The sequence below is a fragment of the Oncorhynchus mykiss genome, chromosome 17 (genome assembly GCF_013265735.2).
Source record: "Oncorhynchus mykiss isolate Arlee chromosome 17, USDA_OmykA_1.1, whole genome shotgun sequence".
NCBI lineage: Eukaryota > Metazoa > Chordata > Actinopteri > Salmoniformes > Salmonidae > Oncorhynchus > Oncorhynchus mykiss.
Genome location: NC_048581.1, coordinates 18,194,559 through 18,209,947, shown reverse-complemented (window position 1 = coordinate 18,209,947; position 15,389 = coordinate 18,194,559).

The window sequence follows — 15,389 nt, the reverse complement described above, 5'->3', positions numbered from 1 at the left end:
GAGAGAACGAGGGAGTGTGTTAGAGACTAAATGAACTCCCTAAGCCAGATGGGGAAGAGGGAACGAGGGAGTGTGTTAGAGACTAAATGAACTCCCTGAGCCAGATGGGGAAGAGGGAACGAGGGAGTGTGTTAGAGACTAAATGAACTCCCTGAGCCAGATGGGGAAGAGAGAACGAGGGAGTGTGTTAGAGACTAAATTAACTCCCTGAGCCAGATGGGGAAGAGGGAGTGTGTTAGAGACTAAATGAACTCCCTGAGCCAGATGGGGAAGAGGGAACGAGGGAGTGTGTTAGAGACTAAATGAACTCCCTGAGCCAGATGGGGAAGAGGGAGTGTGTTAGTGACTAAATGAACTCCCTGAGCCAGATGGGGAAGAGGGAGTGTGTTAGAGACTAAATGAACTCCCTGAGCCAGATGGGGAAGAGGGAACGAGGGAGAGTGTTAGAGACTAAATGAACTCCCTGAGCCAGATGGGGAAGAGGGAACGAGGGAGTGTGTTAGAGACTAAATGAACTCCCTGAGCCAGATGGGGAAGAGGGAGAGTGTTAGAGACTAAATGAACTCCCTGAGCCAGATGGGGAAGAGGGAACGAGGGAGTGTGTTAGAGACTAAATGAACTCCCTGAGCCAGATGGGGAAGAGGGAGAGTGTTAGAGACTAAATGAACTCCCTGAGCCAGATGGGGAAGAGGGAACGAGGGAGTGTGTTAGAGACTAAATGAACTCCCTGAGCCAGATGGGGAAGAGGGAGAGTGTTAGAGACTAAATGAACTCCCTGAGCCAGATGGGGAAGAGGGAACGAGGGAGTGTGTTAGAGACTAAATGAACTCCCTGAGCCAGATGGGGAAGAGAGAACGAGGGAGAGTGTTAGAGACTAAATGAACTCCCTGAGCCAGATGGGGAAGAGGGAACGAGGGAGAGTGTTAGAGACTAAATGAACTCCCTGAGCCAGATGGGGAAGAGGGAACGAGGGAGAGTGTTAGAGACTAAATTAACTCCCTGAGCCAGATGGGGAAGAGGGAACGAGGGAGAGTGTTAGAGACTAAATTAACTCCCTGAGCCAGATGGGGAAGAGGGAACGAGGGAGTGTGTTAGAGACTAAATGAACTCCCTGAGCCAGATGGGGAAGACGGAGAGTGTTAGAGACTAAATGAACTCCCTGAGCCAGATGGGGAAGAGGGAACGAGGGAGTGTGTTAGAGACTAAATGAACTCCCTGAGCCAGATGGGGAAGAGAGAACGAGGGAGAGTGTTAGAGACTAAATGAACTCCCTGAGCCAGATGGGGAAGAGGGAACGAGGGAGAGTGTTAGAGACTAAATGAACTCCCTGAGCCAGATGGGGAAGAGGGAACGAGGGAGAGTGTTAGAGACTAAATGAACTCCCTGAGCCAGATGGGGAAGAGGGAACGAGGGAGAGTGTTAGAGACTAAATGAACTCCCTGAGCCAGATGGGGAAGAGGGAGAGTGTTAGTGACTAAATGAACTCCCTGAGCCAGATGGGGAAGAGGGAGAGTGTTAGAGACTAAATGAACTCCCTGAGCCAGATGGGGAAGAGGGAGAGTGTTAGAGACTAAATGAACTCCCTGAGCCAGTTGGGGAAGAGGGAACGAGGGAGAGTGTTAGAGACTAAATGAACTCCCTGAGCCAGATGGGGAAGAGGGAACGAGGGAGTGTGTTAGAGACTAAATGAACTCCCTGAGCCAGATGGGGAAGAGGGAACGAGGGAGAGTGTTAGAGACTAAATGAACTCCCTGAGCCAGATGGGGAAGAGAGAACGAGGGAGAGTGTTAGTGACTAAATGAACTCCCTGAGCCAGATGGGGAAGAGGGAACGAGGGAGAGTGTTAGTGACTAAATGAACTCCCTGAGCCAGATGGGGAAGAGGGAACGAGGGAGAGTGTTAGAGACTAAATGAACACCCTGAGCCAGATGGGGAAGAGGGAACGAGGGAGAGTGTTAGAGACTAAATGAACTCCCTGAGCCAGATGGGGAAGAGGGAACGAGGGAGAGTGTTAGAGACTAAATGAACACCCTGAGCCAGATGGGGAAGAGGGAACGAGGGAGAGTGTTAGAGACTAAATGAACTCCCTGAGCCAGATGGGGAAGAGGGAACGAGGGAGAGTGTTAGAGACTAAATGAACTCCCTGAGCCAGATGGGGAAGAGGGAGTGTGTTAGTGACTAAATGAACTCCCTGAGCCAGATGGGGAAGAGGGAGTGTGTTAGTGACTAAATGAACTCCCTGAGCCAGATGGGGAAGAGGGAACGAGGGAGTGTGTTAGTGACTAAATGAACTCCCTGAGCCAGATGGGGAAGAGGGAACGAGGGAGAGTGTTAGTGACTAAATGAACTCCCTGAGCCAGATGGGGAAGAGGGAGTGTGTTAGTGACTAAATGAACTCCCTGAGCCAGATGGGGAAGAGGGAGTGTGTTAGTGACTAAATGAACTCCCTGAGCCAGATGGGGAAGAGGGAACGAGGGAGTGTGTTAGTGACTAAATGAACTCCCTGAGCCAGATGGGGAAGAGGGAACGAGGGAGTGTGTTAGTGACTAAATGAACTCCCTGAGCCAGATGGGGAAGAGGGAACGAGGGAGTGTGTTAGTGACTAAATGAACTCCCTGAGCCAGATGGGGAAGAGGGAGTGTGTTAGTGACTAAATGAACTCCCTGAGCCAGATGGGGAAGAGGGAGATTCTCCTTTTCTTTTTTATCTTCCTTTCATCAAAAAACTAAACAGACCGCCTTTTTCACCAGCTGTGAGGCCACGATACCAGTACCCACCACCAGGGTGCAGCACCTTATCAAACAATCCAATGCAGCGCTAATAGTATACAATGGCGGCTATGGTCAAACAAGATAAACACATTCAAGGATGGGGCCTCCTAGTCAAAGAGTCAAGGCCGCAATTACCTTAGTGTGCAATATAGCGAGTGCGGTTCTTGAAATTTCTCTAGCTGGCTTGTGTGTTGTGAAAGCTAGAGAGAGATAGAGATAGAGAGGAGAGAGAGAGAGAGAGAGAGAGAGAGAGAGAGAGAGATAGAGAGGAGAGAGAGAGAGAGATGGAGAGAGAGAGATGGAGAGAGCGATGGGGGAGAGAGAGATGGAGAAAGCGATGGGGGAGAGAGAGAGAACAGGACGAAGGGTGTTGGGGAGGGAGAGAAAGAAAGAGAGAGAACAGGAAGATGGGTGGTAGGGAGAGAGAGAAGGAGAGAGGGTGTGTGTGACAGAGAGATAGAGGGATAGAAGGAGAGAAAGAGAGAGAAAGAGAGACAGAGAGGAGAGAGAAAGAGAGAGAGAGAGTCCGGGGAGATAATGAGAGAAATAGAGAGAGAGGAGAGAGAAAGAGAGAGGGAGAGAGAGAGGAAGATAGAAGGCTAAATTGGAGAAACAGAGAGAGGAGAGAGGGGGACTGAGGGAGAGAGAAAGAAAGAGAGGAAGATAGAGGGATAAATGAGAGAAACAGAGAGAGGAAAGAGGGGCACTGAGGGAGAGGAGAGAGGAAAATAGAGAGAGAGAGGTTGGTGTGATGTGAGCTGAGAAAGGAGAACATCAAAATGAAGTGAACTTACTGGCTCACATGGTTACCATGGAGCCCGTGCTCCCCCCGCGGTGATGCCATCTCTGTGCACCCAGACACCTTTGAAGCTCCGAAGGAGGTTAGGTAGCTTCCATTTTGAGGTGCAGCTGACAGACTAACATGACATGGAGATCAGATGGGGTGCATCTCAATAGTCAAACGTGGCTTCATCTCTCTCCTCATGTCCTCTCTTTCATCTGCAGTGATCTGATTGGATCTGATTGGATAGACAAAAACAAATCAAATCCCCTGGTAGGTTTTTTCATTTAAATCTCCTGTCTTTCAGATGGGTGAGAAGGAGAGAAGGTGAGAAGGGGAGAAGTGGAGACTATAGGGGAAGGAGGGGAAGCCACTTTTTTTTTTTTACTTTTGAGATGAACCCATAACCTACCTGTTGAAGCTGACACCTACAGCACATGATGTCACATGAAGGCCAAAAAGATCATCAAGGACAACAACCACCCGAGCCACTGCCTGTTCACCCTGCTATCATCCAGAAGGCGAGGTCAGTACAGGTACATCAAAGCGGGGACCGAGAGACTGAAAAACACCTTCTATCTCAAGGCCATCAGACTGTTAAATAGCCATCACTAGCTGGCCTCCACCCAGTGCCCTGCCCTGTACCCTGCCACTGTCACTAGCTGGCCTCCACCCAGTGCCCTGCCCTGAACTTAGTCACTGTCACTAGCTGGCCTCCACTCAGTGCCCTGCCCTGAACTTAGTCACTGTCACTAGCTGGCCTCCACCCAGTGCCCTGCCCTGAACTTAGTCACTGTCACTAGCTGGCCTCCACCCAGTGCCCTGCCCTGAACTTAGTCACTGTCACTAGCTGGCCTCCACCCAGTGCCCTGCCCTGAACTTAGTCACTGTCACTAGCTGGCCTCCACTCAGTGCCCTGCCCTGAACTTAGTCACTGTCACTAGCTGGCCTTCACCCAGTGCCCTGCCCTGTGCCCTGCCACTGTCACTAGCTGGCCTCCACCCAGTGCCCTGCCCTAAACTTAGTCACTGTCACTAGCTGGCCTCCACCCAGTGCCCTGCCCTGAACTCTGCCACTGTCACTAGCTGGCCTCCACCCAGTGCCCTGCCCTGAACTCTGCCACTGTCACTAGCTGGCCTCCACCCAGTGCCCTGCCCTGAACTTAGTCACTGTCACTAGCTGGCCTCCACCCAGTGCCCTGCCCTGAACTTAGTCACTGTCACTAGCTGGCCTCCACTCAGTGCCCTGCCCTGAACCCTGCCACTGTCACTAGCTGGCCTCCACCCAGTGCCCTGCCCTGTACCCTGCCACTGTCACTAGCTGGCCTCCACCCAGTGCCCTGCCCTGAACTTAGTCACTGTCACTAGCTGGCCTCCACCCAGTGCCCTGCCCTGAACTCTGCCACTGTCACTAGCTGGCCTCCACCCAGTGCCCTGCCCTGAACTCTGCCACTGTCACTAGCTGGCCTCCACCCAGTGCCCTGCCCTGAACTTAGTCACTGTCACTAGCTGGCCTCCACCCAGTGCCCTGCCCTGAACTCTGCCACTGTCACTAGCTGGCCTCCACCCAGTGCCCTGCCCTGAACTTAGTCACTGTCACTAGCTGGCCTCCACCCAGTGCCCTGCCCTGTACCCTGCCACTGTCACTAGCTGGCTACGACCTGGTTACTCAGCCCTGCACCTTAGAGGCTGCTGCCCTATATACATAGACATGGAATCACTGGTCACTTTAATAATGTTTACATACTGATTTACTCATCTCATTTGTATATACTGTATTCTATTCTACTGTATTTAGTCAATGCCCCTCCGACATTGCTTGTCCTAATATTTATATATTTCTTAATTCAATTATTTTACTTTTAGATTTGTGTGTATTGTTATGAATTGTTAGATATTACTGCGCTGTTGGAGCTAGGAACACAAGCATTTCTCTACCCCCGCAATAACATCTGCTACATATGTGTATGTTACCAATACAATTTGATTTAATGAAGTTATATTTTTGGCAACCAGTGGCTGCATGCATCTCTAATTTGGATCCTTATTGGTTAAGTTTCATATAGCAGGGCAGGAAGACAGGCAGACGGGTAGAGACACAGGTCAGGAAGGCAGGCAGACGGGTAGAGACACAGGTCAGGAAGACAGGCAGACGTGTAGAGACACAGGTCAGGAAGGCAGGCAGACGTGTAGAGACACAGGTCAGGAAGACAGGCAGATGGGTAGAGACACAGGTCAGGAAGACAGGCAGATGTGTAGAGACACAGGTCAGGAAGACAGGCAGACGGGTAGAGACACAGGTCAGGAAGGCAGGCATACGGGTAGAGACACAGGTCAGGAAGGCAGGCAGACGGGTAGAGACACAGGTCAGGAAGGCAGGCAGACGGGTAGAGACAAAGGTCAGGAAGGCAGGCAGACGGGTAGAGACACAGGTCAGGAAGGCAGGCAGACGGGTAGAGACACAGGTCAGGAAGGCAGGCAGACAGGTAGAGACACAGGTCAGGAAGGCAGGCAGACGTGTAGAGACACAGGTCAGGAAGGCAGGCAGACGGGTAGAGACAAAGGTCAGGAAGACAGGCAGACAGGTAGAAAGGCAGGCAGACGGGTAGAGACACAGGTCAGGAAGGCAGGCAGACAGGTAGAGACAAAGGTCAGGAAGGCAGGCAGATAGGTAGAGACAAAGGTCAGGAAGGCAGGCAGACGGGTAGAGACAAAGGTCAGGAAGGCAGGCAGACGGGTAGAGACACAGGTCAGGAAGGCAGGCAGACGGGTAGAGACACAGGGCAGGAAGACAGGCAGACGGGTAGAGACACAGGTCAGGAAGGCAGGCAGACGGGTAGAGACAAAGGTCAGGAAGGCAGGCAGACGGGTAGAGACACAGGTCAGGAAGACAGGCAGATGTGTAGAGACACAGGTCAGGAAGACAGGCAGATGTGTAGAGACACAGGTCAGGAAGACAGGCAGACGGGTAGAGACACAGGTCAGGAAGACAGGCAGACGGGTAGAGACACAGGTCAGGTAGGCAGGCAGACGGGTAGAGACACAGGTCAGGAAGACAGGCAGACGTGTAGAGACACAGGTCAGGAAGGCAGGCAGATGTGTAGAGACACAGGTCAGGAAGGCATGCAGATGTGTAGAGACACAGGTCAGGAAGGCAGGCAGACATGTAGAGACACAGATCAGGAAGGCAGGCAGATGTGTAGAGACACAGGTCAGGAAGGCAGGCAGATGTGTAGAGACACAGGTCAGGAAGGCAGGCAGACGGGTAGAGACACAGGTCAGGAAGGCAGGCAGACGGGTAGAGACACAGGTCAGGAAGACAGGCAGACGTGTAGAGACACAGGTCAGGAAGACAGGCAGACGGGTAGAGACAAAGGTCAGGAAGACAGGCAGACAGGTAGAAAGGCAGGCAGACGGGTAGAGACACAGGTAAGGAAGGCAGGCAGACGGGTAGAGACAAAGGTCAGGAAGACAGGCAGACAGGTAGAAAGGCAGGCAGACGGGTAGAGACACAGGTCAGGAAGGCAGGCAGACAGGTAGAGACAAAGGTCAGGAAGGCAGGCAGACGGGTAGAGACAAAGGTCAGGAAGGCAGGCAGATAGGTAGAGACAAAGGTCAGGAAGGCAGGCAGACGGGTAGAGACAAAGGTCAGGAAGGCAGGCAGACGGGTAGAGACACAGGTCAGGAAGGCAGGCAGACGGGTAGAGACACAGGGCAGGAAGACAGGCAGACGGGTAGAGACACAGGTCAGGAAGGCAGGCAGACGGGTAGAGACAAAGGTCAGGAAGGCAGGCAGACGGGTAGAGACACAGGTCAGGAAGACAGGCAGATGTGTAGAGACACAGGTCAGGAAGACAGGCAGATGTGTAGAGACACAGGTCAGGAAGACAGGCAGACGGGTAGAGACACAGGTCAGGAAGACAGGCAGACGGGTAGAGACACAGGTCAGGTAGGCAGGCAGACGGGTAGAGACACAGGTCAGGAAGACAGGCAGACGTGTAGAGACACAGGTCAGGAAGGCAGGCAGATGTGTAGAGACACAGGTCAGGAAGGCATGCAGATGTGTAGAGACACAGGTCAGGAAGGCAGGCAGACATGTAGAGACACAGATCAGGAAGGCAGGCAGATGTGTAGAGACACAGGTCAGGAAGGCAGGCAGATGTGTAGAGACTCAGGTCAGGAAGGCAGGCAGACGGGTAGAGACACAGGTCAGGAAGGCAGGCAGACGGGTAGAGACACAGGTCAGGAAGACAGGCAGACGTGTAGAGACACAGGTCAGGAAGACAGGCAGACGGGTAGAGACAAAGGTCAGGAAGACAGGCAGACAGGTAGAAAGGCAGGCAGACGGGTAGAGACACAGGTCAGGAAGGCAGGCAGACGGGTAGAGACAAAGGTCAGGAAGGCAGGCAGACGGGTAGAGACAAAGGTCAGGAAGGCAGGCAGACGGGTAGAGACACAGGTCAGGAAGGCAGGCAGACGGGTAGAGACAAAGGTCAGGACGGCAGGCAGACAGGTAGAGACACAGGTCAGGAAGGCTGGACTATCACTCCAAGATCATCCACTAACACCTACACCCTACGCACTTGTGGAGATCTGAACGCATTTGATTGGTATAAGCAGTATGGTGAAACATCCACCTAGCCTATCAGAGTTGAAACAGATGGACAGGTGAAACAGATAGACAGGTGAAACAGACGTACAGGTGAAACAGACGTACAGGTGAAACAGATAGACGGGAAACAGACAAACAGGTGAAACAGACAGACAGGTGAAACAGACAGACAGGTGTAACAGGTGAGTAACAGACTAGTCGGTAAGGGAGAGACTGGAAATGCTGGACTTATAGAATAATGATTCCTAGCTGAAGACAGTCTCTAAGCATCTGTTGTGAATCTGATGGACTCATAGAATAATGATTCCTAGCTGAAGACCGTCTCTAAGCATCTGTTGTGAATCTGATGGACTCATAGAATAATGATTCCCCGCTGAAGACAGTCTCTAAGCATCTGTTGTGAATCTGATGGACTCATAGAATAATGATTCCTAGCTGAAGACAGTCTCTAAGCATCTGTTGTGAATCTGATGGACTCATAGAATAATGATTCCCCTGCTGAAGACATTCCCTAAGCATCTGTTGTGAATCTGATGGACTCATAGAATAATGATTCCCCGCTGAAGACAGTCCCTAAGCATCTGTTGTGAATCTGATGGACTCATAGAATAATGATTCCTAGCTGAAGACAGTCCCTAAGCATCTGTTGTGAATCTGATGGACTCATAGAATAATGATTCCCCGCTGAAGACAGTCCCTAAGCATCTGTTGTGAATCTGATGGACTCATAGAATAATGATTCCTAGCTGAAGACAGTCCCTAAGCATCTGTTGTGAATCTGATGGACTCATAGAATAATGATTCCTAGCTGAAGACAGTCCCTAAGCATCTGTTGTGAATCTGATGGACTCATAGAATAATGATTCCCCGCTGAAGACAGTCTCTAAGCATCTGTTGTGAATCTGATGGACTCATAGAATAATGATTCCTAGCTGAAGACAGTCTCTAAGCATCTGTTGTGAATCTGATGGACTCATAGAATAATGATTCCCCGCTGAAGACAGTCCCTAAGAATCTGTTGTGAATCTGATGGACTCATAGAATAATGATTCCTAGCTGAAGACAGTCTCTAAGCATCTGTTGTGAATCTGATGGACTCATAGAATAATGATTCCTAGCTGAAGACAGTCTCTAAGCATCTGTTGTGAATCTGATGGACTCATAGAATAATGATTCCTAGCTGAAGACCGTCTCTAAGCATCTGTTGTGAATCTGATGGACTCATAGAATAATGATTCCCCGCTGAAGACAGTCCCTAAGCATCTGTTGTGAATCTGATGGACTCATAGAATAATGATTCCCCGCTGAAGACAGTCCCTAAGAATCTGTTGTGAATCTGATGGACTCATAGAATAATGATTCCTAGCTGAAGACAGTCTCTAAGCATCTGTTGTGAATCTGATGGACTCATAGAATAATGATTCCTAGCTGAAGACAGTCTCTAAGCATCTGTTGTGAATCTGATGGACTCATAGAATAATGATTCCTAGCTGAAGACCGTCTCTAAGCATCTGTTGTGAATCTGATGGACTCATAGAATAATGATTCCCCGCTGAAGACAGTCCCTAAGCACCTGTTGTGAATCTGATGGACTCATAGAATAATGATTCCTAGCTGAAGACAGTCTCTAAGCATCCGTTGTGAATCTGATGGACTCATTGGGTGTGATTATTTTATGTCCCCAAATTAGGATTTGTAGAATTATCAAAGGTGTAAATCCTGGTTGCTAAAATTGGAATAGTTTGCCTAATTTCAGTTTATGTAACAATGTGTGGAGGATCATTGTACCATCTAAACTGCTGTGAAATATCTTTTCAATAACCCCAAATATTATTTTTTCAGCTGTTTGAAGCTGGTGTACAAAACCGAAATTAAAAGACTCAAAAACTAAACTGATCTACCACTTCTTAGACTTGCTTTCAATGAGAATGACAGCTCTATAACTCGCATTTCTACATTTATTTGGTCACGTCTCCCAAAAATAATACAATATTGCAGCTTTAAAACGTCTATTCTGAGCTTATTGTACCAAAGAGAAACACAGGAAGAAGACTTCAAAACCAGGCGCGTGATTGGACCACCAACATACGTCCGCAGTCTGGCCCTCCTCTGCTTTCCTTACATTTCTCTCCTCTCTCTCCTTTTTTCTTCCAGATGAATCCCTCGTGACATTTTCATTTTTCCGTCCGGCAGGTTTTCTTCAAGCCCGTCAGCCATGGCTCCTGTCCGCCGTACACCGCATCTCGCAGTTCTCTCACGCTTCCGTTGCTCGGGGCGACCAGCCGTTGACAGGGCCGTCCTGGACAGACGGGGCCGTGCCTGGACAGATATGTGTGTGTGTTACTAATAGTAACCCTCTCTGCCGGGTCTTCCTATTTTGACAGTCTATCTGGGATGTTCGTACACCTCACCTGAGATCAATAATAGTGTTCAGGTCAGGCATATCCACAGCCACCTGTACTACCATCTCTCCCAATGGAGAACTCCATTAGGACCCCACTCAGAGGGCCAGGGAAATGGATGGAGCGAACACACACGGGATCTGCATGAATAAATGAACACACGCTACAACACCCACACTTAACCATATCGAGATGTAAACAGACAGATACGCACAGGGGCGCACGTTTAGCAGGGGGTGGAGGGAGGTCAGAGGGAACGCCTCCTCCACCATTTTCAAACACAGAAGTGTGTGAGAGAGCTTTCTCCCCTCTATTCTATGCATCCATGAGGACTCTACTCGGTTCAGTTTCTGGCCAGTTTCTCTATAGTTCTGATGGTGTTCCATTACAACACATGAATTCAACATGATTCCCACTCCTACATCCAGCACTCATCATTCACACACTCCCCAATGGGAATATTTGGGTTAAAGCCCATTGACTCGTCTGGCTTCTCTTTGTAGATATTTTTCATTACTGTGCCACAGAGACAAGCCTGCCAGATCGAGAGAGAGTAAGGAGTGATATCAGCTATCTGCACGTCTCTCTCTCTCTCTCTCTCTCTCTCTCTCTCTCTCTCTCTCTCTCTGTGTCTGTCTGCATGCTGTCTTGGCACACGGCTTCTCACTTCGCAGCGCCTGGTTGCTGCTGCACTGGGTTACCATGGGAACGCAGGACTGACTGAGGGAGCGATGAGTAAGGGAACAGAGGAGGGATGGAAAAAGGCCCCCTCTGTTTATTTTTCTCATTCTCTCTCTCCCTCAACCCCTTCCACTCTCTCCCTCCCTCCCTCTCCCTCCCTCCATCCATCCCTCTACCACTTCTCTCCCTCTCTCCCTCTCTCTTCCTCCCCCCTCTCTCTCTCTCTTGCTCCCTCTCTCTCTGGCTCACATTGGTGAGTTGTCCATCCACCGGTCAGCTCTCTCTCTCCCTCTCTCTTCTCCCCATCTCTCTTTCTCCCCCCTCTCTCCTTCTCTCTCTCCCTCTCTTTCTCCCCCTCTCTCTCCCTCTTCACCTCCCCTCTCCCCCGCTCTATTTCTCCCCTTCCCCCTCCCCTTTCTCCCTCTCCCTCTCTCTCTCTCTCTCTCTCTCTCTCTCTCTCTCTCTCTCTCTCTCTCAACCCTCTCGCCCCCTCTCTCTCCCTCTCTCTTCTCCCCATCTCTCTCTCTATCTCCCTCTCTTTCTCCCCCCTCTCTCCTTCTCTCTCTCCCCCCTCTCCCTCTATTTCTCCCCCTCTCTCTACCTCTTCACCTCCCCTCTCTCTCCCCCCTCTATTTCTCCCCATCTCCCTCCCCTTTCTCCCTCTCCCCCTCTCTCTCTCTCTCTCTCTCTCTCAACCCTCTCGCCCCCTCCCTCTCTCTCCCTCTCTCCCTCCCTCTCATTCTCCCCGTCTCCCCCTCACTCCGTCCCTCTCTTTCTCCCCGTCTCCCCTTCACACTCTCCCTCTCCCCCCCTCTCTCCCTCTATTTCTCCCCCTCTCCCTCCTCTCCCCTCTCTCTCTCTCCCCCTCTCCCTCCTCTCCCCTCTCTCTCTCTCAACCCTCACTCTCTCCCTCTCTTTCTCCCCCCCCCCCCCACCTCTCTCTCCCTCCCTCCCCATCTCTCTCTGTCTCATGTTGGTGAGTTATCGACACACCCTCCAGCACTCCACAAATTAAAACGTATTTCATCCACCGTGAAATCTACAATGGCTCATTAAAATACAGGGCTTCCCCTGATTTCACACACCTACCTATATTACCTATATCACCACAAGGCCTACAGCTCAATAACAACTACTGATTGAAAAAGAAACAAAATGAACTGCTTCCTTTATTCATCTCTCTCTTTCTCTCTGTCTTTTTCTCTCACTTCTCCTCTTTCTCTCTCTCTCTCTCTCTTCCTCTCTGTCTTTTTCTCTCACTTCTCCTCTTTCTCTCTCTCTCTCTCTCTTCCTCTCTGTCTTTTTCTCTCACTTCTCCTCTTTCTCTCTCTCCACCTCTCTTTCTCTCTCTCCCTCTCTTCCTCTCTGTCTTTTTCTCTCACTTCTCCTCTTTCTCTCTCTCCACCTCTCTTTCTCTCTCTCCCTCTCTTCCTCTCTGTCTTTTTCTCTCACTTCTCCTCTTTCTCTCTATCCACCTCTCTTTCTCTCTCTCTCTCTCTCCCTCTCTTTCTCTCTCTCTCCCTCTCTTCCTCTCTGTCTTTTTCTCTCACTTCTCCTCTTTCTCTCTCTTCACCTCTCTTTCTCTCTCTCTCTCCACCTCTCTTTCTCTCTCTCTCCCTCTCTTTCTCTCTGTCTTTTTCTCTCATTTCTCCTCTTTCTCTCTCTCCACCTCTCTTTCTCTCTCTCCCCCTCTCTCTCTCTCCACCTCTCTTTCTCTCTCTCCCCCTCTCTTTCTCTCTCTCCCCCTCTCTTTCTCTCTCTCCACCTCTCTTTCTCTCTCTCGCCCTCTCTTTCTCTCTCTCTCCACCTCTATTTCTCTCTCCACCTCTCTTTCCCCCTCTCTTTCTCTCTCTCCACCTCTTTCTCTCTCTCCCCCTCTCTTTCTCTCTCTCCACTCTTTAGTCATTCAACACCACGTACTAAAGCTATATGGAAAATAAACTGCAATTTAGAAAAGAGAAACAGCTCTCCTCTTTCTCTCTTTTGACCCTCTCTCCTCTTTCTCTCTTTTGACCCTCTCTCCTCTTTCTCTCTTTTGGCCCTCTCTCCTCTTTCTCTCTTTTGACCCTCTCTCCTCTTTCTCTCTTTTGGCCCTCTCTCCTCTTTCTCTCTTTTGACCCTCTCTCCTCTTTCTCTCTTTTGACCCTCTCTCCTCTTTCTCTCTTTTGACCCTCTCTCCTCTTTCTCTCTTTTGACCCTCTCTCCTCTTTCTCTCTTTTGACCCTCTCTCCTCTTTCTCTCTTTTGACCCTCTCTCCTCTTTCTCTCTTTTGACTCTCTCTCCTCTTTCTCTCTTTTGACCCTCTCTCCTCTTTCTCTCTTTTGACCCTCTCTCCTCTTTCTCTCTTTTGACCCTCTCTCCTCTTTCTCTCTTTTGACCCTCTCTCCTCTTTCTTCTTCCCTCCAGGCTGTCAGTGAAAGTTAGACACTTTTACTCATTAGAACACTTCTCTACACCCATTGGCTTCCAATCTGGCCATCCACTGTAGCCAATGTCATGGTCCACTCTATCCCGTGGACACACACACACACACACACACACACACACACACACACACACACACACACACACACACACACACACACACACACACACACACACACACACACACACACACACACACACACGTCATGGTCCAGTCGATCTCTGCAGCCTGGCCGGCTGACCTGCGTCTTCACTGGACTGCCAGTAAGACCAAGCTAACCGAATATCCTTCACCCCTCCATCTTCCTGTCTGGTGCCTCCCTTACCTCCATCCGTCTACCCCTCCACCCCTCCGTCTTCCTGTCTGGTGCCTCCCTTACCTCCATCCTTCTACCCCTCCACCCCTCCGTCTTCCTGTCTGGTGCCTCCCTTACCTCCATCCTTCTACCCCTCCACCCCTCCGTCTTCCTGTCTGGTGCCTCCCTTACCTCCATCCTTCTACCCCTCCACCCCTCCGTCTTCCTGTCTGGTGCCTCCCTTACCTCCATCCTTCTACCCCTCCACCCCTCCGTCTTCCTGTCTGGTGCCTCCCTTACCTCCATCCTTCTACCCCTCCACCCCTCCGTCTTCCTGTCTGGTGCCTCCCTTACCTCCATCCTTCTACCCCTCCACCCCTCCCTCCAGTCCAACCAGCCAGTAGATAGAAGGATGAGGTTAAGGGAGTAGTATCCATCATGAGGGTAGTACCTAGTATCCATCATGAGGGTAGTACCTAGTATCCATCATGAGGGTAGTACCTAGTACTGGCCATCCCACATATGCTCTCTCTAATTCTCTCTTTCTTTCTCTCTCTCGGAGGACCTGAGCCCTAGGACCATGCCCCAGGAATACCTGACATGATGACTCCTTGCTGTCCCCAGTCCACCTGACTGTGCTGCTGCTCCAGTTTCAACTATTCTGCCTTATTATTATTCGACCATGCTGGTCATTTATGAACATTTGAACATCTTGACCATGTTTTGTTATAATCTCCACCCGGCACAGCCAGAAGAGGACTGGCCACCCCACATAGCCTGGTTCCTCTCTAGGTTTCTTCCTAGGTTTTGGCCTTTCTAGGGAGTTTTTCCTAGCCACCGTGCTTCTTCACCTGCATTGCTTGCTGTTTGGGGTTTTAGGCTGGGTTTCTGTACAGCACTTTGAGATATCAGCTGATGTACGAAGGGCTATATAAAATAAATTTGATTGATTGATTGATTGATAGTATCCATCACTGTCTACTATAAGGGGAGATGGTGTAGTTGATCAGTTATCCATTCATCTAACACTGATTGGTCGGTTGGGGGTGTCAGGTCATCTGCTGGGCTAGAAGGTTACTCAGTTCCTCAGTGGCACGTTTACTGTCTCTTCACCACACTGATTTCTCCAAGTTTATTTTCACAATGCTGAAAATCTTCCACTGCTTTTCACTCAAAACAAGTTTTTTTCTGTTTTTCTTTTCATCAGCCATAACAGAAGAATATTTGGACAGCCCCCTGGCCTCTGCTGATTGGTTGATTCTTGGTAATCAGATTCTGTAATTGGATGATGACAGCGGTACGGAACACTGGGGAGAGATTATTGATGCCTGGGCTCCACCTGAAGTTGATGTAGCTAAGATGTATGTAAGAATGGTTGTCGGGGCGTCGTTCATGTGTGTGAGATGTCTGAGAGAGATGTGTC